At 38.2% G+C, this 27,440-nt stretch overlaps 1 long non-coding RNA gene across 1 annotated transcript; it reads left to right on the top strand.

Moving 5' to 3' along the window:
• The first annotated feature begins 3,028 nt into the window (after positions 1-3,028).
• On the top strand, positions 3,029-26,728 carry LOC122181633. Its single transcript, XR_006179516.1, has 3 exons — positions 3,029-3,056; positions 20,619-20,682; positions 26,700-26,728. It is a non-coding gene; the product is annotated as an uncharacterized LOC122181633 (long non-coding RNA).
• The last annotated feature ends 712 nt before the right edge of the window (positions 26,729-27,440 follow it).

Below are 27,440 nucleotides of genomic sequence, written 5' to 3'. Positions count from 1 at the left end.
CATTGGCTTCATATTCACTTCCTGGATGTATCCATGAGATTAAAACACTAGCTGTTGGCTTGGAAATGTAAATATATAAATGAAGTTGGAAAGAGTATTGAGACAGTAACACAAATTTCATTTCTAAGGTTGAGGAAATAGTAATAGGAAATAATTTTGATACTCTTCCTGAATTGGTTTCTACTTGATATTTACCTTTGCACAATTAAAAACATAGTGAAAGAGTTTTTGCTCTGATAATTGTGTTTGTAGTAGAGACTCTTATTCTACTGCACAGGCTTATGCATGTGTATCCTCAGTGAGTTCATCTGCTGCACTGATCTCACTGAACAATAACTTTAGGAGATTCATCCACTGAACTTGTATGTACTGGAAAGGCAGAGGATTAACAGTTGAGCCACTGTTTTCTTTCAGCATAGATTGGTTCTCTTCAAGTAAAGTTTCAGGTCACTTCTAGGGCATCATTTCAGGTAAATGAGCACTCATTTTATTAGCCTCTCTGGTAGATAAGAAGGTTTCAGTTTTAATGAATGCAAGATCAAATATTTGACAGAAAGTGAAAAGCAAAGACCGGAGGTATATATCCTAAAGTGAGAGAGGGAGGAGAATAATGAGTTTGAAAAGAATAAAACGCGGATTGACTACTGGAAAAGAATGCTACAAAGGTCTCCACATGAATCTTTGGTTCCGTGAGTTTGCCAATTCTTTTTATTGCTATTTCAAGTAGCCAGGTACATATGGCATGTTTGTAAGTAAAGCAGTCAATGAAGTTAGTTACACCTCTGCATTTATTGCCTTACCCCTGAGTATTATTAACTTTTACATTCCCCATAAAATATAATTTATCACTTAAATAATTTGCTTTGTGTCAGGGTTCAGTGTGCTCCAGTGCTTTCCTGCTCATTAAATGAGATATTTTTACTTAATGAGCCCAGAATGTCCTTTGCATTTAACATTAGAATTGATTTCAAACACTCCATTTTTTATAACATATTTGTGTGTAATTTCAGAATGTGGACTTCATTCCATAGTCTTACACTGAAGAAAAAAGAGCTACAAAGAATAATGATCCATGGATTCTAGAGAGGGACATGGTAAGTATGGATGAATAGTTAAAAAAAGAAAGAAAGAAAGAAAGAAACCAATGCCTATTATCTGCCTTCACTTTACATTCTTGGTACGATTTGATTTTAAAGTTTGCTGCAGTTACTGTACACAAAACTCTTTCAGAAAAGTGTTTTTTCAAAGTACTGCAAGATACTTATTGCCAGGAATATAAAAATAGTCCTATTCTTTTGTGATGCGCTCACTAACAGGTATTCATTCAAAGATACACCATTTACATATAAATATGTATCTATAGGACAGATACAGCAGCACATCAGTAATGTCCCTGGTCTGATGACTCAGATGCGCATGATCCATGATAGTGAGTGTGACAAGAAACACTCAGTAAAGGATAGTAAAACTGAAGTTTAATCACGTAAAAATCCTAACATTGTAACATAGGTATTTTTTGTTCTCAGTGAAAAGTGGGGAAAGAAAACACCTTGGGGAATAAGCAGAAATAAAACATGGTTATATTTAACTGAAACTGCAACTTTCATTTTCATTAAGACTGTTCTTAACCATAATTAAGCGTCATATACATATTTTTCCGTAGTTGTATATTCTCTTACCTGGCTAACAGCTTGGGTCTCTCACTCTGTTTCCCTGGACCAGGTTTCTTTACTGAACTTTTTTCTTGTAGGGTACATGCAATTGTCCAGCTGCTGTGAGTCAGCTTGGTGTGGTGGAAGCTTATGATGTGAGATGTGCAGTGGTTACCATAGCATATAGCAAATGAAGGTGTGCAAGCATGAGGGAGCTAACACGACCCCTAACAGCAGGTAAGCGATTTGTGTCTGGGTGTTACTGATCAGTACCTTCTTTGACACGCTATCATGTTTGCCAAGGAAATCTCCAAATTCTTATTAGGCTGATAATTATTGGCAAAAAGGACTTCATAAGAACAAAATATTTTGTGAGACTGTATCTTGATTTACAAGTTAAAGAAAAGAAGAACAGATCTTTAAATGTGATAGTAACAGGAATAGCATAGTAGTGTAATTATCCATAAAGGTGTACAAAATACGAAATCTCTGTTTGACGTGTCGTGTGAGAAAAACAATCAGAAAATCTAGAATCAAGTCTTGATTATAATTTAGTGAAGAGTGAACGTGCCCAGGTTACTTATTAACACTTTCTCATAATTGAGCAAGCTATTAAGTGACATGCAGCTCTGATACAGATGGGGGAAGCAGTGTTGTCAGATGGGTGATATATAAGGCAGCCTATGCTCTTCTTCTGGTGATACCAGCAGTGACTAAAGCATCCCCACAGGAAATCACTCTATTTTGCTCTTCTTACTGTCCTTTGTCCATTTTATCTGTTAAAGCTGCAGATAGTTAAGGTTGGTGCATTTGAACCTATAACCTGAATTAAGAATGCTCTTTTTATTTTTCATATTTTTTTTCACTGTAAAATGATAGAAAAGGAAGAGTTGTGTATGTGCGTTTTTCCAAAATGCAGTGCTACAGTTAGTTCCAGGGAAATACTGAAACATCATTTCAGATACTTAATGAAGCCTACATTGTAATGTACTGTATACATTGTAGTGTGTTTATATGGACTGATGAGATCTCAAAAGACACAAGGTATTTTTATTAAAGAATGAGAAGGAACAAAAAGTGCTCATTTCATTGCAGTTTTAAAGAGGAATGCAGAGATGTTAAATTTTACTTGAATTCTTTTAAAAAATGATAATTATTGTTGCCTGCTATTTTTCAAGTTCTAATGCCAAATATTGGAACTTTTAAGAAGAAAAATAGGTGATTTAAGCAAAATATCTAACTGAAATCAAAGTCCCTTACATAATGAATCATATTCTCTCAGGATGAATAATGATTTGGTTGCTAAAGAAGAAAACGGATGTGGATGTCTCAGTGTCCACAGAGCAGAATGCGTGATGGCTTCACCTACTTGAGAAGTTGCTATCCTGGGCTGGCAACACTTCTGTAAGTTTCCTGTGTCGTTGAGTTAGAGTCACGACTCTGGGACCAGCAGTTACTGTAACATGGCCTCTTTATTCCCCTTTAGCCTGCACCAGTTTTACTGAAAATGATATTTTTAAGAAAATGCAGGGATCTTTCACAAGGGTTGCCCTTTCTGTTCTTATGACTAACCAGGGGTTTCTGTCTTATTGCTGTGTGTACAGCTGCATGTGGTATAGATAATTTTTCCCACCACGGAACTGCCAATACTGGCTTTTAATTGCTGTAATTGTTTCTGTCACAGTGATTGGACAGTGTGAGTTTAAGATTAGGGAAAGGTACAGTTCTTTGTGGAAAGGCTCTGTCAGACCAAGCAAAAGCTGCAACTTACTGCTAGTCACCCATATGATGTTTTGGGAATCTGTGGTCATTGTCCCTTATGAAAATGGACTTACAAGTGCTCTTTGGCCTAACTGAAAGACCTTTATACAGAGTTCTCACAGGAAAGTGGAGAGTGCACCAACCTAGGCTAATACCCTAATATTCCTCTGTTATTTGTAGTCCTAGGCTGAGAGCAGAAATGGTTAAAGGATGGGTAGACATCATATAGAAATGTGTCCTCTAAACTGTATGCAGTGCAGTGTCTCAAAGGCTCCAGAATATGCATGTGCAGGCAACAAATTTTACTTACATTTGTATTTGTTTTGTAAATTAACCATTCTTAGTTAAGAAATAATTATGAAGTTTCAGGAGGCAGTAAGATAAAGATGCTTATCAGATTCCTATTGGGAATGGCAGTAAGTAGTTTATAGACAGTTTCAGTTAACATAAGCTTTCCATAAATAAGATATATAACTTTTCACAGATGTAGACTGAGGCCAAAGGCTCCCTTCACTCTTGGAGAGCACTGACATTAAATTTTTTATTAGTACCCATGATGAATAATGCACTTGACTTCAGTTTTGACTGTAGCATTGAGAGAAACCACCACACATTTCTTCATAAATAGTCAAGCTTAAAACTGGAGAAAAAAAAGTTTTTTAAAATTAATGAGTTTTTTCCTGAGTTGCTTCCCTCTTGATGTGTGGACTTCCAGCTCTGGTATCTCTGTTGCTGCCATTTTTTTGTCTACTCATGGCTTTCACTTCTTCACGTACTGAGGCTTTGTGCTAGATTTCTACAAAAGGATCTTGTGTTGTCATTTACTTTGCTCGTACTGTGTATGCTTGCCAGCGCACACAGTCTCTTGCAGCGAACTGTAAATGGCAATTCTTAAATCTTCTACATGCTAGGGATCTTCTTCGTTCACATTACGTGCCTCTATGCATGAGTTCATTTGTAGAATTTGTGCACTCTCCTGTTTTTATAGTCCAGAATTTTACACTTTGCTAAGAGTTTTGTAGTACTTCGACTAGCTATTGTAATGTTTTCTTTTCAGTGTTCCTATATTGCTAGAGTAATTTCCCCTTGCAGAATTCTAGGCTTCGTTTTAGATCTTTCACAGCCTCTTTCTGGGTATTTTGTACCGAATCCCAGACACGATCTAACTTTCTACCAGAATGTTAACACTTCCCTCTCTATTGTGAGATCAGTGTAGTTCAGCCTGAGTTCAATTATGGATACCTTTATGTTTTCTCTGCCGTTATTGCTTACTTGAAATGGAATTCTTGCAATTGGGAGTGTATTGCATATAGGCAGATTGAAATCTCTTTCTAACTGCTGCAAGTCTTAAATGATCTTGTTAGTAGATCTTTGCTGAAAGCTGTGAGTAATGCGGGGCAGACATTCTCTTTGTCCCATGGTCCTGAGAAGCTGAACTGCAGTGAGAAATGCTAACCAGCTTTTAAATTTGAATTTTCTGAGTTGTGATATGAAAATTGTCATCTAATTGCAGAAAAAGACTCTATGAAGGGAACTGGCCATGATGTTCATGTCTTAGAACTTCTCCAGTCTGCAACTATTTCCTTCCCTTACATGTTACATGCAAAATGCCCCCGTGAGGAAAAGGCGTGTGACTCTTGCTAGGTATTGTAGTGTATTAATGCTATTGGATCACTCATATTTTATTCATTAAATAATATTTGTCAATGTGTTTTTCTATTTTAAACTGTTACTGTAAAAGAGAGCATTATCACCTCCAAGCATTTGATTTTTAGAGCGAATGCCAATGCTATCCAGTCATGCCACGATCTCCTAATTATGCTGAAGGTTTCTTTCTTAACAATGCTTATTTTAGGATGTCAACAATACTTCAGTTAAATGTAGTGTAAAGTGCACTTATTTAGCAAACGTGTCCTTCAGAAAAGGTTTTTTTGTCTTTAAAATGCAACTAGATTGTTTCTTTCTGTCACTGCAGGATACAGTAGAAATCTTAAATCAATAACACTTTATATTCCTACACAACTGATGCATAACTTCCTTCTTCACACAGAGGTTTAATGTGTTGTAAATTAATTATCTGGAATGAGTACATGGCCAATGGACCTTGGTATGACCAGGATGTAATGTTAAAGTGTTCCATTTCCTACTAGCACTTCTTGGCTCTCTTGTTGAGTTTTTATACGTGTCAGTTATTCCATCTTCTACAGTTTGTTCCTTTAAGTGTTGTTAATGCCCCTCTAGGGCTTGATCGATAGGGAAAATTTGCTTTACCATAAATTTGTCCAACAATTTTCTTCTTGAGGTAAAGTACCCTTATAAGTTGTAGTTGTGCAATGCTTCTAAGTAAACTATTCCTACTCTTACAGAAACTTAAAATCATAGCCTTTATATCATAAAGAAATTACAAAGAGTTTGAATGAGCAAATGCAGACCTAATTTTTGGCTTTTAGATACCTAAAAATAAATCATCTACGCTTGAAGTTTCCAGCAGGAGAAGTTTTGCTTTACTGCTTCTATGCAGCAAACTGCAGAGCTGAATTACACTGATATTTTCTCTTGAAAAATGCTGAGAGAGATTCACAACCATGAACAGTGCAATTAAAACAGGCGTTCACTGGGTTTAAAGTAGTCAATTTCCTTTAAAAATCAGAGAGGCTACCTCTGTTTTTTTTTTGATGCCAGCTTGGCTATTAGTTGCTAGGGCAACAAGATCCAAGGTAGAGAATAAGGCCTGTGCATGCAGCGCAGAAGTATGTGGCTCTAAGATAAGAAAGAAATGATGGTAGGAACATTCAGTTATAAATTGTTGCCATTTATTTATTTGTTTTATTTATTTTTTTTTTTTTTACAGTTAGAAGGGTGGTCAAAATGATTACCTGTTCATAACTAAAAAGGTGCTGATACCACAGCATTTTGTCATCTCTGAGTAACAAATGACACTAAATTATTCAAGCAGCAAACATGTCTAATCTCTCTGAAAAAAAAAAAAAGAGATGCTTCTTAAAACTCATGGCATGGTGTTGGGATCAATTTATCGTACTGTGCTGTGTCAATGTCACTTTCATAAACTTTTGCTGAAGTGCTTTTCCTACCGTATGTTGAATGATGTTGTCAGGACTGTGAGTCGGGGGTATGGTGGATTCAAGTCTACTTTACTTCCCTTGATGAAAAGGTCACTGCCACTTGTAAATCTGTTTTACTCCCTGCACAGTTGTTAGTGTCAAAGTGTCAGCTCGGTGGGATGTTAAAGTTATACAAGTTGGTAGGAACAATGATCACAAATTCCCAGGTGGTATGTCCCAAGAAAAAGTCTCTCATCTCTGTGAAAAAGTTCTGTGTAAAGTTTTTCATGCAGGATTGCCAGCTCACTTTTTTTTTTTATTGATTGCAGAAATAAAAAACGTTTCTGTTTCATGTCTGCCATCTGGTAGGCCTTCCCCCTGATGATAACTCATCACAGGGCCACTTATTATGTCTGTAGCCCACATTTGCAAGTGAAACAAACTCCTCTGCTTTATGTTTTTAAGGCTATGAGGACTCCAATTAGAATACAATTAAATCTTTGCCTGTGATGCATTATGTGATTATGTTATGACAAACCATCATAATTGAGCAGTACCGTAAGTCCTCACAGTTGTTCATAAATCATTTAGGAAATAAAGAAATAAGGCAACTCACCAAAAGGGATGTGGGGGAAGGAAGAATGCCATCCCCCTGCAAACCAAGCTTCCAACCAATACAAGCAATACAAATGGTAAAATCCTCAATAACAGAACTCTTTTTTTTCCCCCAGCTGGGATCATATGAACTGTTTTGTCTATAGATAAGGGAAGGTTGTTATTCAAGATTTTCTAGTACAAATTGTTGTAGTTTACTAGTGAACTGCACTAGGAAACACAGTGAGAAAAAAAAACAGCTGGAGTGGCAGCAGAGACTGTCCTGAGTTTGATTGATTGCACTGACTGTACAGGAGATGGACATGAAGTTCTTTGCATGTAAAGTATGGCCAGAGCTTTTAGGTGGTCAATTGCCTACTTATCCAAAGACCTCCACAAAGACAGAGACTTAAGTTTTTTGTGCTGTGAGGTATTTCCATATGACCTTGCAACTAAATTGATTTTTGATCTGAATGGAGTAGTTTGCTGCTGAGGAGACAGAACAGGACCTGAAGGGGGCAAACACTGAATCTTTTTGGCTTGACTTTCAGTCAAGGTAACTCACTGGGGTCCTGAAGGTGATGCAAGTAAACACCTGCCAAGTGAATCTTTGTGTCAAGGCAGCCATTGTGGGCCAACTGGGATAGGCAGCTGTGGGTGCACGTATATCAGTGTGCCAAGGAACCATCAGTACAAGAGGGAAGAGGGCACACCAAGATCCTGGTTTCATTTCTCCTCATTTTTGACTAGAAAATGCTCTTAATCCGTTCCGGGATTTGACTTAGAAGCTGCCTCATGCATTCATTTCAGTTATATGAAAACAGAATCTTTGATATGAAAGTTTGTTGGTTTTTTTTTTACTGTCTGCTAAGAAAACAAAAAAAAAAAAAAAAAAAAAAAAGCAACCACAAAAACCCAAAGTTTTAATTGCTCTGAGGAAAAAGAAAAATCACTTCCGTCTCTATTAATCACTTGTTTTTATAGATTTCTTTCAAATTGACAGTCGATTTGCCTTAAAAATCACAAACATTTCTGCTTAATTCTACTTCCCTGCTTCCTAAGGGAATTACTGTATAAAAATTCACCTTTTCCCTTTCTTATCAGATTCAATTCTACTGTTAGAAATTGCTGAAAAGCAAATTGTAGATATTTGTACTTACATAATTAGAAAGCTGAATAGGTGCCTGTCATATCACTGCTTGTGTTTACTGAATACTCACAATGTTAGACAAGAGGGGATGTCTGAGGAATGTAAACAAACATCCACCTTATCAGGACTTTTACCAGTAAGTAGTAGAAAATAACATTTTTCCATATCTTCTGCCTTCCATTATCTCTCCGATTCTCTAGACTTTGCTCAAACTTCATGTATTTTATATTTTTCAACTTCTCTAGATACAGGTTAATTAAGAACAATTAAGAGTAGGAATGGTTCACCTAAAAGTGAGGAGAAAGGTTCCAGACTGCCAGGTCTTCATATGTCCATATGATGGCTATCTGGTACGCAGGGTTTTTTATAACTCAGAAATAAAATGAGGAACACACATATTCTAATGTGTAACTTTGTGTACACTTTGGAGACAACTTAATCCTTTATAAAACCAGATAATTTTTTTAGTAGTCAGGCACTGGAACTGGCTGCCAAGGGAGGTGGTGAAGTCACCGACCTGGAGGCGTTCAAGGAATGTTTAGATGCTGTACTGAGGGAAGTGGTTTAGTGAGAAATATTGGTCATAGGTGGACAGCTGGACTGGATAATCTTAGAGGTCTTTTCCAACCTTGGTTATTCTATGATTTCCATAAAACACGTGTCAGCCATATTTAAACACAATACTAGATGTCTGTTTTTGAGTAAATCCTGGCATCTTTTGTAATCAAATCTAGTTTGGACCAGTCATCTATGTACATTTCTGGAAAAAAAGGATATAAAGGTTAGGGCAAAAACTGTGCTTGGTATTTAGAGAGTTTTGGAAAAGTTACTTGTTGATCACATCTGCTGACTATTTCTGATCATTAAAGACAATAAAATGTTTAGGGTCTTTTGTGGAACTTTCAGACTTTACAGAGAAAATGTTTGGCTTTGTCCTCTGAAGTGGCTCATAGCAGAACGGTAATATTATATCTTAATAAGCATAACACTGTGAACTGAGGCATATTTTTAAGTTGGACACATGGGAGGGAAACATATCAGAGCAGAGCTGTGTTATTTTTAATGGTGCATGTGTTTGTCTTGTAAGTGTGTCAGAAGAAAAGGAGCAGGTCTAGGGTTTCTTCTCACCACGTCTTATGTGGGATGAGCGCTCTGAATGCCTCTCTAAGTGACATTAGTGATCCTTGATATTACTAGTGACACAGGACAGTCAGGACTACACTTGGCACCTCACATTCTTTTCTACTATTTGTGTACATCAAAGCTATCCTTTAGATGAAGTGCCTTAAAAACTACAAAGATAGTTTTCATTAGATAAAAGAAGATTATAATGAGAGTCTCTGTCCTTTTCCCAAATGTACTTGAATATATGGTACAGATGACAGGAGTTGTGCTCTGCAGGAAAACATATTTCCTTTTACATTCAGCTATAAAATTGATCATGTAAGTGTAGAATGGATAACTGCTATGCATATACTGTTCTGCAGCCTGTACCGCTCACCTCCTGTTCATAACATCAAAACCAGCATTAGAGAAAAAATGTTTGTGGTGAAATTCCAAAGTGCATTTTGAATTTCAATTTATATCAGTAATAGTTTTTTTAATAAGTCTTGGGTCAAGATGTTTCAGAGAACTATTTTCCACAGTGCACAGGAAATATATTCTGTCTTTGTGACATGACTAGATCTAGTCTTACGTCCAGCAGCCAGCTGAGGCTGCTTGTCTATTATAGTCTCTTCCATCATTCCTAACAAACGAACAAATAACTAGATGCCCTGTGAAACATTTTAAATAGCACGGTCTCCTCGAAAAACTGTTACTGACAGAGACAGGTTCAATCCAGATCAAGGGGACCTGCTTTGGGGTAGAGATCAATAGTGGCACTGCCATTTTTACTGTTTCGTTGTTGTTTTTGTTTTTTGGTTTTTGTTTTTGTTTACTAAGAGGAGGTAAGGATTATGGTGAATAAAGTATAAAGCAAAAAACAAGCAATCTATGAACTCAAGTATATCCTTCTTATGAAACCTTATTGTGCTCTTAAATCAGTAGGAGAAGCTGTTGCTATGAACTCTTATGCAAGAGGCTTTCTAAAAAGCATTTAAAAATATATATTAGCTAGAAACCACTTTGTCCACAAATTCTGAAAGAGCTGAAAGTACCTTCTGAAAAGGACCCAGTGTATTTGAAAAGGAACCAATATATTTCATGGCAGAGTAAATTAGTGGCTATTTTTTACTTCTGAAGTGTTTGATCAAAATCTAGTGCTGAATACAAGTGTCCTGAATTAATTCTATTTGGAGTGCTTCTGTTGTTTACAAACTGAATCTTGTGACCTGGGTCATACAGTACAAACCACCCCATTTTCCTGCAATCTTCTCTGGCATATGCATGAGAATTCCTGGTTTCCAGCACCAGCTGGAGGCGCTAAGGTCATGTTCTGATGTTTGGAAATAATGTGTAGGGTTGTGTGAGCTAGATAGATGGAAACTATATTTGCTTTCATTTATTCTGTTGAAATAGCATTATCTACTCTTATTTTCTTAAGAATAAAAATGTTAATTGAGAAGATAGAATAGTTGCCGAGACCAAATCATTTCAATAATGGAAAATAATAAAACTGAATTTGACAACTGTTAGGAAGTAATGTTAGCATTATTGCTACAATATTCTCCATAGCCTTTGGCGAGGTCCAGGAACTCAGCCTACAATATAATCAATCCTTTACGATCCACAAGCATTAAATTCATCATTAAAATGTTGTTCTACCCTTCCCAAACCTTCTGTGTAACAAGCCTCTCAGTAAGATGAAAGGCATTTGTTGCTGGGAACAGCCTTAAGGAAAGCAAAAGGAGCAAATCTGGAAAACATATTCATATTTTTCTGGAAATGGGAACTATTCATAAAACATTTAGTGAGTTCAAGGTCAACTTGTTCTTCTTCTGTATACTATTCATAACTGGTATTTGACAACTCAGTGACAGTCAATCTAGCAGCTGAACTGAATATACCGGCTCATCTCATTTAAATAAATGGTAAATCTTGATTGTGGGATGATGACAACAAAACCAAGAACAACAAAAACCTTTCCTGTTTCCAACATTGCAATTAAAATCTAATAAATACTGTTACAAAAAAGAGGGAATAGGTGTAACATTAGTAAAACGGGGCTACTTGAGCAAGCATATTTGAAAATGACAAGAGATTATGGTCCTTCACAGCATAGCATGTGCTTTCTTTATGTTCAAGTGAAACTTTGTCATCCTGGGAGTCCCAAAGATTATTCCATTTTGCAGTATACTCTGTCTGAGAAATGACACAATGGCAATAAGAAATTGACATCTTGCAGTTACAGCTAGCCTGGGTTTGCCTTGTCTTTTCACCCTTTACACAAGACCACTCTGAAGTCTATTCCCAATAGTGACAGTATCTCAATATGCTCTGTCATTCAGTAAACAATATCCCATGGTGGCTCTTGCCCTGCTGAAAATTCACAGTGCTACTTTCCTTGAATTGGAATAATGAGATTTTCATTTAACTTCAGAGCTAGTGAAAAAAGTAACTTGGGGAGCCAAAAGGCATATGTTTTGGAAGTCCCGAGAATCTTGCATTTTGTTTCAGTGCAAACTGTGAGGCTCAGTCCCTTTGTAATTCCACCATTACTTTTCCCTGTAATTGCACCATCTATCTTAATTGAAATCATTTATTCTCTGTGCATCTTTAATCTGAAAACCTCCTAACTGAACAAACAATAATCTGACACACAGGATACAGCTGAAGACAGATAGTCCTAAGCAGTAAGCTCTTACATTCTGTCCACCATTTCCAAATTGCTTAGCTATTTCTAACATAGTGAAAGTGCATATATTGCCAAATGCTTTCTCTGTTCCATCAAGATATGCAATGAAAACAACTATGTGTTGTTTTGTGGGTGGGTCCATGCATTAAAGATTAACCATAAATTGAAAGGAGTATCAAGTTCATGTTATATTTTGTTTGTTTTTGGAAACCATTACCTGGTTTTGCTTTTAAAGCTGCCACGGGTTTTCAACAGGATTCTGACTCTGAGAGCTCTCTATCTTTCATCAGCTCGCACCCACTGAATGACTGTCGTAGAAGTTAGTGTCAAATTCTTCTGCAGACATTCAGCTGGACTCTGTATAGGGATTTAGCTGAACGGACTCACTGGAGGAATGGTATTACCTCCTGCACTGTTTGCTTTTCAAATATCAGCTACAAATATTTGGAATATTGTCATTATTTAAAATTTTAGATCTCTTCCCAAATTTTGCAAGGTATTTTAGAAGTGGCTTTCTGCCTATAATTACAGTGTCTGCCTGCAGTCCAGGAAGACAGCTGACAAGCACACTGAATCTTGCTCTATCTTTGGAAACATCTGCTGTTTCATTTCCATGATGCACAGTGACGTGCTGTTCCAAGAGGAAGAACGAATCTGGCAGAAGAGGCATCAGATTCTGGTTATTTATTATGATGATACTGAAGTTGGGATTCCTCTAATCCAACTCTTTTAAAATGCCCTTTGTTGGTACATCTCTCTTGAGTAAATGGCTCTGAAAGACTTGCTTAATGCTTTTCTGATGGACAGAGCATTTGCCAAGGCAAGGACTCCCATATCTAACAAAGCTGCCTTCTCTGATCTTCCTCCAAGTTATTTTCTTCTTTCCAAAAGAGAAGCATGTAGGCATTGTAACCCTAATGTGGAGGCAAAGCAAGTAAATTAACTGCTGGGATTTGCGTTTAGGAGTCTCTGAATTCAAGGTGAGGTGCTAGTGATCTGTGAGAAGGTTTGCCTTACTTCATGCTCTGCAAAGCACTCACACTGAAGCCCACCTGTTTTCTAACTTATGAAAGCCAATATGTGTATTAAGGAGAAGTGCCCTATAATGAGTCAGGAAAATTTGGCAATTTTTTTTCATAATGGCAGAGGAAATGCTTCTTTTAGAAAAATCTGTAAAACAAATTGAGCAGAAAACTTGCATGAAGAGTCTTAGTAGCGTTCTCTGGTTAGGTGAAGCAAATGATTGTCAGCTGTCTTTTGTAGTTGGGATAGTTTTGATTCTTTGTTCATTTGACCCAAGAATAGACCTTTTCATAGATACTTCCCATGGTGATCAACTGCTGGTCAGCTCTGGACTCAGCTCTAAACTATCTACCCTTGCAGTCTGACCCAGCACCATTATTCTTACGGATATTTGTTTCCATGGAAAGACTGAAGGTAAACCTCAGATAGGTTCAGAATAGATTGTGTGTTTTTGTTCATTTCAGTAATTGTTAATAGCAAATTTAAATTGGAGCCAAAAGAATGCAAGGATTCTTAGGAAAATGGAGCATTTTTGCATGGAGCTGTTTGGGGTCTGAATAGATCTCCTGAGTTTGTCTGTTTTCAATCACATGAAGTGCACAGAAATTTTGTACAGTGTTGAAGAAATATTATGTTGAGGACCATTTCTACTATCTTGTATCTAAAACTCAATCAAGCATTCATTGTGTAGAAGATTTACAATATACATGTGACTTTTAGAGTAATGTAGGCCAGGAATTCTTAAATTAAAAGGCAGGGGCAGGAGAACTGCCTGTTACTGCAGAGAGGGGAGATTTTCTTTTCCTTTTAAATTTAGGTATTGGTAGAGTCTTTCTTCAGCAGAACTAAGGAGGAGTACATTTTAATTTGATTTAATTTGTCAGATTTCTGAATCTCTTGGATCAAAACTGCAAAAATCCCACTTTTCTGTAAGATGAGTTGAAAATATTATAATGTAGTTGATTATAATAACTTTTTTTTTTTTTTTTTTTTTTTTTTTTGTCCTAAATGTTATGTCAGGGCTTTCTGTCAATAATTTAGCTCTAAGATATTCTGGCAAATCAGATAGTGTACTTCAAAGGACGAATGATCAGCACAGATACATTTTAAAAAATATCAGTCCCACTGTTTACTGCATTGAAGAGTGAAAGAAATCTGAGGTTGAAAAATGCAACAGTGCAAGGTTTTAAGCTTGGAAGGAAAAATGATTAATGTTTAGAACAGCTGGACTTCTAGCTTGGAATATGTCTGAATTATTCTATAGCTTTTTTTCTAATGTCGTAAACCAACTAACAATGGATAAGAAATGCTAAAAGAAATCTCTTTAATGGCAAAAAAAAACCCGCACCTTTATACAAGAAATGTGTAACAAGTGTAGTATGTAATTACGAAATGGGCTGTGCCAAGATAACGCGCTCCAAAACTGAGCTAGAGATGAAAAAATACAAAGAATTATTTCTTAAATCTCATTTAAGATATACAAAAGATTCAATACCTTGAAAAAACACCACAAATTTGCCCTGTTGTGAAATGCTAAAATGATGGGGAAAAGCATTTATTGTCAGATGACTGTAAATCCCTGCATTTCATGAAAGAATATTTCATGATTTTTTTATTTTAATAATTTGTTACATATTTGCTTACCTAATTTAACTGAGGGTTACATCTTCACCTTTTAAACATCGTGAAGTAGCATTCTTCAGCTACCCTTAAAGGAAGGAGTGGCAGCTTACACCAGTGATATTTAAGAGGCGTTTTAGGAAAGCTCTGGGTCCACCTCAGCAGTGAGGAGTAATACATTTCCTAGGGCCCCATTGAACAAGAAATACAGAGCCACAGCATCTGAGGTAAGCTTCAGTCTACATGTGGTTGCATTTCCAAAAACGATACTCCTACCTGTGATGAGAAAATGCAGATGACGTTGTAGGTATTTGCATGTTGTGACAGTTGAGTATATTCCAAGAGAGGCAGTACAATATTACAATTGGAATTTATATACTACATCTACTGCATCTTTGATTCTGTGATTCTGTTGCATCTGACTCAACCTTGCCTTGGTAGTTAGTAAAAACCTCTAAAAACCCCAAATTGACCTGATGCTAGTGTAAACTATGAAAGTAATATCGACCCAGTTCCCTCACCAGCCTCAAAGCAAATAATCCCAGCATAGGATTCTTCCTCCAGAGGAGAATAATCAGTGTATTGGTGAAATATGGGAACTGAATGAACCAGGGAGTTCTGATGAGCCTCCTCCTTCGCCATCATTGCACCAAAGAAGAATGGTGAATTTTCAGGTTCATAGTATTGCTTTGCTCCAACACTCTACTAATTTTTGAGGTGGCAGAAGAATGTGACTTAAAAATAAATATTGGTGTGGGTATGATGCTAAGGTAGGATTTTTGTTTTTTCATTCTTTTGCTAAGGGAGGCTGAACGGACTTACAAAGATGGATTGGTGAAGTGAAGTAGAACATTAGTGAATAATCTTCAACCTTGAATGAGGAAAATGAGTTACAGGTTGCCAGTGTTTCACTGATATCCATGTTGAGAGACGTAAAAACATTTAAAACTCCTTGTAAGAAAGAAAGTTAATGGGCTCCACAGCTCCATTTAGGAGGGTAGCCCTGATGGCCATAAGGATGTCAGGGTTCTAACTGACCTATCTCTGTGAGGCTTCAGTAGGGAGGCTCTGCCTGATGTGTGAAGGAGTAGCAAGGTGCATTTGCTGAGTTCTCAGAGCCAAAGATAGCACTGACTTAGAAATTTCATGTAAAATGAGTAAAACACATCTCTGTGTTTCTTAATTTCTGTAGTAATTTAATGATTATGTTTCTAAAAGAAAGAACGCATCTTTATTTTCATAATTAACAGGAAATGCATGTTATACATTAAATGTGACACAAGAGAGATGAATTATGCAGTAAGCTCAGTGTGTGCTGATCAGCACAAAGCCCAAGGCACATTCGGCAGAGTTTCTATGAAGATCTGTAATGAGTTTCAAGTACATCATTTCCTGATGGAGGATAAGAAAACATCCATCAATGCTAATTTCCCCACAATTTTTAGCTTTTTATGAATACAGCGTACAAAAAAAGATGAATTTCTAAAGTGCAACTTGAGAAAACTCTCTTAGTAATTAGAGAGCATTCCTAGCCTAAACTAATGAGATCTGAACCTTAAACATGGGGTTGGTTCAGAGTAGATTTTGAAGAATTTGGAGGTGTTCAAGTCAAGAGTTCTGAAGAGCTTTCAGAGAAAAATGCTAAACTGCTTTGAATGGAGTTTAGTTCAGTGTCTGAAATGTATATATGTTTGGACCATAAGCACACACTAATAAATGCATCAAAGCAGAGCAGAAGGTATGCAACCATTCTCAGTGTGTGGGATAATTATACAAGAACGAAATCAGTATTTCTTCTGCCAGTTATGCAATCTTCCTTCTTCCCACACCTCTTACAGCAACAAAGTCAACTGCTATACTCTTTGCTCAGTAAAACTTGCTCTTATTGGAAGCACTGTTATCTGTCTGTCTTCTTACGTCTGTTATATTAAATGAAAGCTCTCTTAGGTTCCCGCTATGATTTAATGGTAGATTTTTAGTGACAGATGATATCTTGTAAAAATAGAATTTAATATTCATGTTTTCTTTTCAACACCTTTCACTTGAACCATAAAGTTCTTCTGTATAACACAGAGTAGATTTTGTTTAATTACAGCACCAAACATCATGATCTACTGAAGGCAGGAGACTGAACAACAATAAACAAAGTGCAGTTATAAATTTAAAAATGATAATCTCTCTTAGTAATTATAGTCACTCGAATAACATTAATTATTCTCTGCCAAACATTTCAGCTACTCAGCCAAGACAGAAACAAGTCTATAGTCCTGGATGACCAAGTTACAAATGATAAGTAATCACACTGGATTACTTTGTATTTCTACAAATAAATAATGCCTGTTTTTTTACATCATCTATCCAGTGATCACTGGATAGCAGTGATGGGATCTCTCATGATACAGTGTAAGGAACAAAAGCTAGTCTAGGTTTGATTCAAGTAGGAGAAAATAAGTCATTCCACTCTGGTAATAATAGAGAACTATTCTGCAATGCAATAGGGAACAAGAAAATAGTACTGAATATTATTCACTTCTTTTTCAAGCAAGTGAAGCTTGTGTAGTCTATTATCACATGTGTTGCGCTGCCCAGTGTGTTATGTTAGTGTGTCAAGTGCTCATACCGGATCTTAAATTGTGCTGGAAAGCTCAAGAGTATATCAACATTTGCAGCATAAAAATGTCTTCTCTTTGATCATTCAGGCTTTCCATCACTGTAGGTGGTCCTAACTAATAAGGAACTGTGATCCTCTTTACTATTTGATTCCAGTAGCTGTGCAACAGACCACATGCAATTAGTGCTGGCCATTATTGTTTTAGTCAAATGCTAAGACACTTAGTTACAGATTCACTATCTTGTCTCTAAATCAGTTCTTTTTAACCGCACTCTATGCATGGGAGTCAGTATTTCTTTCTCTCTTAAGCATTTAAAAATGTGCTATCTGTCAGATATTTTTTATCTTAAGGCGAAAAAGTGTGCAAGTGTTTTAATATACGTAGTGTATGTTACTGAGAAGGAGCCTTGCTCTAGAGTTCCATGCAAATATATAGCATGAACAAATATATATAGCATAACAAAATTAATCTTCAGTTTTCTCCGGATAAGAAGTTAGGATGTGGGATCACAGTCACAGTCCTTGTGGAACAGGGATGGATGTGTGTTTTGTTTAGATACTAGGGTTTATTGATAAAGAGAGAGAGGCTGATGACAAAATCCATTAGTATGATGATAATTACTAAATTTTTGAACGAGTTTCAAGTATCTGCAACTGGGAAGATTTTCTACTTCTTTCTTTTCTATATTTAAAAAAAAACATAACTGAATTTGAGAATGAGGAAGTTGGCAAGGGGAAAGTAAGGAATGACTTGTGGGTACACACCTGGTCTCCATAGAAAGCTCACGCCTCCTCCTGCACAGGTTACAAGTTGATTTCATTTGCTGACCTCACAATTTTGGAAAATGTGTGTTTTTGTGATGAGTTCACAGTGAGGTAAATGTTTCAGCTATGTAAGTTGCAGAAAGCTATTGGATGCCTAAATAATTCCTATCTTTGAGGTTTATGATAGTAAGCTTCTCCTCAAATCTTGAGTAAGTAGCAGCATGTGTTGTAGCGTCCTCAGTCCATGCTGTGTAATGTCTGGTGATTCAGAGGCACTGGGTGGTCACTGGTTCATGCTGTAGTGTCTACAGCACCTATGGCTGACTTTACCCTTACTCTCAGTCTATTGGGATGCTTTACTAGGCTGGATTTCCAGGTAGTAGGTCTTTCTGGCGTTCTGCATGTCTCATGCATGGTGCCAGCAATCTGCATCTTTATGCATTAGTCCTAACCCTAATCTTTATCCACTAATTTTCAGGACTAGTCAGCTTAAAAAAAAATTAAACCATCGTAGTTTCATTGCTATACAGTCCTTTAATTCCACATATCCCTTAGAGTTTGAGTTAAAAGCGGCTGGTAGTTAATGTTAATGGAACATACAAATTTAAGACTTTGATTTCCTTCCATTTTGATATATATAGATATGGAGTTTAAATATTTGTAAAAGAGAGAGACTTAATAGAAGAAAAATGTCTGCCCTAAGAGAGATATGACACAATAGATTTGCTGTAAACTGCTTAGGATCATTTAAAACCAATGAATTAAAAATCAGATAGTCAGTGAGGGCTATAATTTACACTACAGAGGTTATAAGGCTTTCTGTGTTCATATTTACAAAGAAAGTATTAAACTACAGTGATTTTTGATTTTTTTCTTCCCACCAGGGAGAAATGTGAAACTCAATTTTACCCCCGATTGGTAAGGTGCTAATTTGTCTGACAAGTTGCTGGAATCTCAGCATGTTTGAGGTATCCTTGATGTATCAACACCTTCATGCTGAATGAAGGATGCCTTTAATGTGTAAATGTTTAGTACATATCCTATATCTCATTAGCCAAGAATCGTACAAACCACACAGAGGCAAGAAGGGTCAGAAGCAAGGTCCAGCCAAGGAAATCATCTTTTATGTTCTAATTAAATGAGCAAACATTTGGAATACATCTCATTTGCAAATAGTTCATCAAAAAGTATACTTGATGTTCACTGACTAGCTTGCGTCCTAAAGGCCTGACGAGTCCAGTATCCAATGGTGCATCCTGAATCAGTGCCATGTTGCACTGTGTTGATGTTTCACTTATCTTGCTGTCTGCAATATTTAAATATTTATTAAGAATAGTAGAAGGGAATAATTGAATAATTAAATCACAAGCATATACTTTTCTGAATTATTTCTGTTGTTAATCCAACCCTTGTTAAATTACACGTAACTTAGACATATAGCGTAGACGTTTAGTTTCTTTGACTCTTTTGAAAATGCAAACATTCCTAAAGAATCTGAAGCAATTTCCTAGGGAATTTCGACCCCCTTTTGAATGAAAGGTGGAATTTCAAGTTTCATTTCAAAAGTATAACAACATCAAAAATAGCCAAGCCAGTGACAAGCAGGTACTTTAAGGAAAAGCTGTTAGAAATGTTTGCATCTGCATTAAGCTGTGGCTTGTGTGCATAGCAGAAGGCTGCTAGTGAGGGGGAGAAAGCTCTGCTAGATGTCCTCCAGTGGGACTTTTCTTTCTGTGAGGTGAGAAATGTGACAGTTCTGAATGATGAACTGTAAAGGACCAACAAAAAAAACTGGGGGTTTGCTTGGCTGAAGGACATGGCTGTACACTCTCAGCTGTTTATCTCTGCCGTTGTCTTTGTTTGAGCTCATTGCAGTGGGTGAATGCCTATGCGAAATGAGTGATCTTATTTGTTTTGCAGAGATTGCATTAAACATAATTATGAAAGGAGACTTAAAACAGTGAAATGTAGACAGATCTTCTGAAAGTTAACTTAAATATTCTCAGCTTAACGAATTCTTTAAAAAATCCCCTTGTGACAATCTTGACTACGTGTAACTCAAGGGAGGAAACATATTTTCAATACTGTGATTGAAAAATGGGTCTTATTTGTAGTGTTGGTGAGATGCATAAAAATTATCTGCATCTACTTCCTTGTTATGCAAGTTTTGAAAGAGTATTTAAATAAATCCCCATGATGTGTTTATGAAATTTTGCAAATTCCTTCTTCTAGCCAAATGTTATTTTTCTTCTTCATTTAAAATTTTCAGAACAGCTCCCTCTGCTCTGCGCTGGAGCTGAGCAAATTGTTGGGCACCTGCCCCTGTAAGGAGGGACATTTAAGCCTGGGATGGTGTCTGTCCAGGGTAGCCTCATCCCACCTCCATGGGCTCCACCTGCCCCCATTGCTTTCCCTTCTCCATTGCCCACAGCAATCAAATAGCAAGTGCTAATTAGTGCTGCCCTACAGCCCCAGCACATTCATATGATGCAAAATTGAGTGGCATTTGTCAGTCAGTTGAGGTAGTGTCCTCATCCTGTATATATAAGAAGGTTAATTCCTTCTTTTTGCTTCTCTTTTCCAGAGGTTGATCTGTCTGAACTGCTGAAACTTGATGACTTGCAATCAACAGTCTGTAGAACAATAAGGTCAGCAGTGTGAAGGTGTGGATTTTTTTCTGCCTCTAAGTGCCGGCTGCTCTTCTGGGCCAGTGAGGCGAGTCTGACTTCAGTTGACTGCCCAATAGAAGAACAGAGTGCAAGGAAAGAGATTAAAGATACCTGAAAATATGTTGAGCTGTTAATACAGCATTCACTTCTTGTATCTAGAAGGGGCAAGTGTGGCTGCGTGACCTTCTGACAAATGTCCTTTTCTTGTTAAATGTTAAATCAATGATGGGACCCTTTGACTGGAGATTGGCTTTCTAAGACCCACAGTCTACACTGCAACCTTGTAGAATCAGGATCAGGAGCATGTACTAGCACAATCACAAGATAAGTATTTCCTGTGGAGGTGAAACAACAGTCCACTAAATTAATTTTTTTTTTCTTAACCACTAACATTAAATTCATTTGTTCATTTGTTCCATACAGCTAGAATTGTTATGGGATTACATGCTTTGATATGAAATACAAGTTTGGATCCCATTCTAAGAGGAGCTAAACCTGGATTTTAAGCTAAATCCAGTGCTAGCAGCTCTGGACACTATGGGTAACCTCCGTGTGTGGGGGGGGCACATTACATAATTACTCATAGCATGGAAACTGACATCACACTTACCTGTGGTCCAGACTGCCCACTTCTCAGTGGATCAGTGCTGGCTTATACAGCCATATTTAATCTTTCTCCTCTGACTGCAAGGGGACCACATCATAGTTTGATTACACCCAAATTCATGTTGCACTCAAAAATAAAAAAAGATTGTAAGGACTGGCATATGCATAACCCTATGGTGTGCTGCTTGAGGTATTCAGAAGCGATGCAGACAGCCACATCCACATCAGTGTGTGTCTGTTATTCTCTATCTAAATAACAGGGAAAATATCTGTGACATTTGGAAAAAAAAAAAAAAAAAAGATGAATTTGCCCAATATGTTTTCAGGGATATGGGATAACAGTACTGCATGGATGGAATAGCAGGGAGTGCCTGGGGTCAGCGGGTGAGTGGCAGAGCTGTGTGGGGATGGTTGTATGGGGCCACTCACAGCACTGCTGCAGCCCGTGGGTTGGACAGGCAGGGTGAGCTATTCTTAGTCAAGAACTTCATGCAGAACTCAGCCCTTAGAAAAAAAGTACAAAATTGCTTTTTGACTAAAAGATTGAGGCTTCTTATGTGGTTTCAGTCTATCATCTGATGAACACCTTATCCCAGAAGTTATCACTTACGTGACTACTGAGTGTTGTGGCTGTAATCTGCATTCACAAGGCAAATCGCAAACAAACCAGCCACAGCAGCTGAGTGACCTGGGTGTCTGTCTTGCTGGTGAAAATTCTGGATTTGTTAACTGTGATCACAAAGTTGCCGTAGGTTTCGTATAAATTGTGTTGGTTCCAAATTCGTGCTCCTAATGCTACGTCTATTTACTGTTAAATACTTATGGCACATTAGTGTCTGTGGCAATAATTCAATAAGGACAAGCATTTACAATCTGACTTCAATTTGACTGTCTGTACTGAAATCAGTGAGAGGTAGAAAAACTTAAGAATGCTTATACGTCTTCTGATTGTTCTCTTCAAACAGAATTTTTCAAATCCATGGATAGTTTTGATTAGGTTACTGCTTATAGATAGTTGGTACATTCCTCATGGACCAAAGTAAATGTTCATTTCAGATCTCAGTCCAATCATCAGGTGCCTACATATTTATTGCTGTGGATTGAAAGAGATTTGCAAGGGTGCTTGTGTAGAATTGTGAAATCAGACGTAGATCTTTGGAATTGCTTGTTGACCATAAGTGAATGGAAGGCAAAGTGCTGCTGTTCTCCTCTGGCTCATTTTTAGTTTTGGGATTCCAGTAGGCAGTGCTAAATGTGAACCCCATCAATGCTGACCCCTCCTACATTCCCATATGCAGCTGCACATTCTAAATGCTGTGAAAAAACATCCCACAGCACAGTGTGATCTGCAAGCATTTATACAGTAGATGAGCCACAGTGACTGTTCAGTGAACTTATGCAAGATAAGGAATGAAAATTTTGAAATGAAGAGAGGTAGGAAAAGCTAAATCCTGTCTTTGTTTCTGTGAAGCATTTTTCCATGAAAACCCTAATGCTGATGCCTAAACAAGGCCAAGAAATGTATTGTCCCTACCTTTCATTAAGGTGTTTGCTTGCACAGTGCTAGGATTATCTGTAATTGAGACAAAATTCACACTTCTACCAGATCCATATGGCATTTCTGTGCTGCTGGGACAGTCTAGCAAAGCTTCTTGTTTCTGAGCACGTGACACTGAACCACCCCAAGGTGTAAGTTCAGCCAGCTTCAATGTGTTGCTGAGCTTGCTACAGATGGCAGGGAACTGGCTGGGCTCTGTCGCTGCCCCAGCCAGCTCCCACAGCAGTTCCCTGGCAGCCTGCTGGGCTGCAGTAGCATATCAGTGTGGCGTGGCTGTACCAGCAGGCTGCTGGCAGCATGACCAACGCTGCAGAGCTGTGGGCTGCTCCTGCATGTCTCCTCAGCTCCTTGCTCTGTCCAGGTAATAGGCACTAGGATATAAAATTGCTCTCCTCTAACTCCTTTCCCTGCTGTATAGGAATATGCGTATGTTTAGCATATGTGTTCACAAACTGTCAACCTTAGTACTATTTTTTCTTCTCCTACATTAACCAAAGCTTCTTTTCATTTAGAGCACTGTAATTAACTGACTCAGCAGCACAGTCAAGGATACACCTCTGGGTGCTTCAGCTTTTTCCACAGAAAAGGTCCCAGGGTGTCGAGGGTCATTTTCAAGGCTTGTATTTATCTCAGGCATTTGGAGATCAAATCCAAGTGGTCTTTGGAACTGCTTAATACTCTGAAATCACGTTCCTCCAAAGCTGATATCTCCTGTTTTGGACACAATATCCCAAATGTTGGAGATAACAGACGTTACCCTTGGGTGGAAGACCTTCATTCTCCTGGTTGGTGGTTTTGGACATAGCATTCCAACCAAGGAAATCACAATCTACCAAAAAAAAGCCCAACTCCCATCCCAAATTGTGTAAGGAGTCTTGGCAACTCAAGCAGAACCAAACTGATGTTGAACAGAACTTAATTATTTTAATTTTATTCAAACTGAATCTTCATCTGTGTTGACAGTACTCTTCTCCAATCTACTTCACAGTGACAGGCAGAGTCCAAATCCCATTCAAATGAAAATAAGAGGAAGCTAGAGATGGACTCCTAGCAAACAAACAAAAACAGTTTGACATTTTTACTTCAAAAGCACAGCAGTGGTTTACCAGCAAGGACTGTACTCATTAATGCTGTCTTATCTGTGCTGCTACCTATTATATTTTTTAGTGTTGCTTTTAAAAAACATTTTTAAGAGCCAAGCAGTTTCACTGCTTTGAAATCTCTCTGCCCAAGTGTGAATCTTTGCATTCCTTTTCAAAACAGTCAGTTCCTTCGTGTGGAAGCTATGCAAGTAAGTTGGTGCACATTCACCAGTCTTCAAAGACAAATGGAAAATAAAGGGCTTCCTTATTTGAGACCGCTTTACTTTTCTGCTCACCACCTCCTTTCCATTTCCTGTCCGTATTTGTCCTCCAGCAACAGCTGCTGCAGCCATGCCATGGTGTTGAAGTACGATGTTGGGTGAAAGGCAGACACTGTGTGAGAGTGCCAGCAGGGCACTGCATGTGGGAACACGTTCAGGTGAGCCCAGCAGTGCAGCTCAGCCATGTGTCACGGCCACAGTGCACCCAGTTATCTGTGTGAACAGACAAAGCAAGAACCGGCATGGGCACAATGCTGGCAGCATAGTCAGCATCACTGCCTGTGAAAGCATTCTGCTTGAATAAGTACAACTACACCCAGCTAAACAGAAATTTCCAGTCCCAAACTTTTCTGTAGCTTTCAAACATTCCCCTTTGCAGTTTTTGTGATTATTTGTGATATTTGTGCTGAGGTAGACTGTAAGAACATTAAAAACAACTTTTTTGGGGGGGGGTTTAAAATAGTAAGATAAATATACAGATGCTATAGCAGCCCATAGCAGCAGATCGGAGTAACTTCCACCTCGAGATGTGGTCATATGAAAGATTTTTTGGTAAGTAACCACACACATGGCTTACAAAATCTCAAAGCAAAGAAGTTGGGATTTTTCAGGACGGCTGTGTGATTGCAGGTAATATTTTAATATAAGGATGACAATCAAATCACGAATTTTGAGCACACGCATAATACAGAACTCTGCTACAGGCATAGGCAGCAGCTGAGGGAAGCCAGCAGGCAGCGCCTGCCCCGCCACCTAGCGGAGTGCGCCTGCGGGCTGCTTGTGCAGCGTAAGTCATGTGTGAGTAATGCCCGGGGGATTTAAGAGCAACTTTTTTGTGAGAAAAACTACTGTGCTGCTGTAAGTTGACTGTCTCCCTTCTGCTCTGTTAAGTGGTTTTCCTTTTAATATCTCAGCTTGATGCAGAACTCTGCTTTCCACTTAGTTCTCTGTTTGGAGTGTCTCAACTGCATAACTATAGGAGCACAATTGGATCTTAACCACCCTCTGCCCCCCTCAGCCCCCTGCTCCCCAAAGAAAGGAAAAAAGCCACTACAACCAGCCCCCACCAACCTGACCTAACGTCCCCTCCTCCTCTCAATGATTCTGTACTCACTTCAGCTGTATTTCCTGTATATATTTGTTATGTTATTAAGAGGCTATGGTAATGTAATGCCATATAACAAAACAAAATTAAAGCACTTTAAATTCCTTTTATTACTCACTCGTACCAACTTGGTAAAGGCACTGAAAGTGGGAGAGAGGGAACAGGCTTTGTAACTTAAAAATGATAGCAGCTGCTAAAATATAGAGCTGTTCTATGGAGAAACAGGTACAATAACAAACTGCGCTGTGGTTCAGTTGTTAAACTGCTGCTGTCAGTCAGTGTGATCCCTACCAGCTAACAATAAAAATGTTTTGACATGCAATCTTGTACACACTTCAATAATAGTTACCTAACTGGAATTGTCAGCCATCGAAATATTTCTTTTTCTGCTAGTTTAGAATCATGAAAATTTCGGTGTGCTACAAGTCCTGCTTTAAAGGGCACCCTGTCAATGACAGAGCCACCAGAAGAACTCTGTAAATTGCATTGCACAGAAGAGCCGTGTAAAATACAACTGTTATATTTCATAATAAAAACCAGCTTATCATCAGGGACAGAGGGCTTTAGTGTCTAATAGAAAATACCATCGTGTAATGGGAAATGGAGGCCTCTCCCAGCCCAGCTCCATTCAGGCTTCAGCTGAAGCAGAAACAGGGCAGTGCTCACGCTCTGGGTGACCACAGAATTAATGTTGCTCAGTGCATATCCCTCACAGCATCCAGCACGAGCAGAGGTTGATGCAGTGAGTGTGGCCACCACTCATCCCAGCTCAGGAAGGCAATGGAAAACACAGCTTTCCTCACGGCTCCCCACCACGCTCCTTCCTGCAGCCATGCAGCAATGTGGTTTCATCTCCCAGTGGAAGAGATCTGTGAATGATTTGGAGGTTCAGAGTTCAGGGGTGGTTTGGAAAAACACCCGGCGGGCTGCTACGCCCATGGGGGAGCGGTCTTGTTAGATATGTTGTCCCTGGGTATTTCTGGCATTTCACCTCCTGACTGAAGTCAGGAAAACTCAAAGAAAGCAAAAAATATGGAAAACTACATCCAGACACTTCCAAAATTGGAAACTAGTTTCCTAATGTTTTGCCAAAAGCACAAGTTAGATCTTGTTTTAGCCACCCAATCCTCCTTGGAGTAGAAAATATTCAGTACAGTTTCCTTTCAGATATCAGATAAGCAGCATAAATAGCCACCTAAGAATTAAAGACATGACTAATTCCCGTTCATTAGAAATGTGCAACATAAATAACTACTTGTTTCACTGCTCATTAATTACACTGGGATGCCTCCAGCTCTGTCACATGCATCAAGGTCTGCTTCCATGCTGTCTCCTTTGAATAAATCTATATTGTCCTTCTGCAGGACTGCTCCAGTGAGAAGAAACAGGAAAGGCTGTGAGTCGTGGGCATCCCACTGCCTCTGCTGTGCTGATTCCTGGGGAAGTAGGAGAAGAAGGGCTCCAACAGGTAAGATGCAGCCATGAATTTTGCTACTGTTATAACAGCTTGTGTCTGAGGTACCATTCCCAGATGGCTTTCCTAGGCCCTCAAATTTCAAACACAAAACAAGGAGTTTTGTAATTCACCTCACGGTAAATATAAACACTGCTTAATGGATGGCTTTAATGCTGCCTTCCTGCTTCAAGGGCTTTTTGCTGGTCACTGCTGCAGCGCTCAAATTTTGCCCCAGAGCTGCACGCAGGCTGCCATGCAGCCAAGGGCTTAGGAATCTGTGCCATTTGAGTTCATGCTGATTATGGTTTTTGACTGAAATACTGTGGTGTTCTTTTTAAAGAAAATACTGAGTCACCAAAACTAGCACTAACCTTGTAAATGCATTGGTTTTGAGAGGAAACGTTCTCAAGCAGATGGAATTTCTGTATAGAGGGGGAAAAAAAATAATCTTCAGTGATTAGGGCACTCGTGTATGGGAGCCATGGTCAGCAAACAGCTATTATTTATGAACTCATCACTAAACCTGCAATGGAATCGAGCAGAGCAAGGATTTGAAACAGATTAGTTCCCCAATCATTGGTTCACGGTCTCAGTGTATACTGCTAGAGCCAGTTTATTTCAGAAGCCTTGCTAAATATTCATGAAGTTT

This window comes from Lagopus leucura, unplaced genomic scaffold, assembly GCF_019238085.1.
Source record: "Lagopus leucura isolate 7727_CA_CO unplaced genomic scaffold, USGS_WTPT01 Super-Scaffold_100009, whole genome shotgun sequence".
Classification (NCBI taxonomy): Eukaryota; Metazoa; Chordata; class Aves; order Galliformes; family Phasianidae; genus Lagopus; species Lagopus leucura.
Note: the sequence above shows the minus strand (reverse complement) of the source record. Positions and strands in the feature narration are given on the sequence as shown.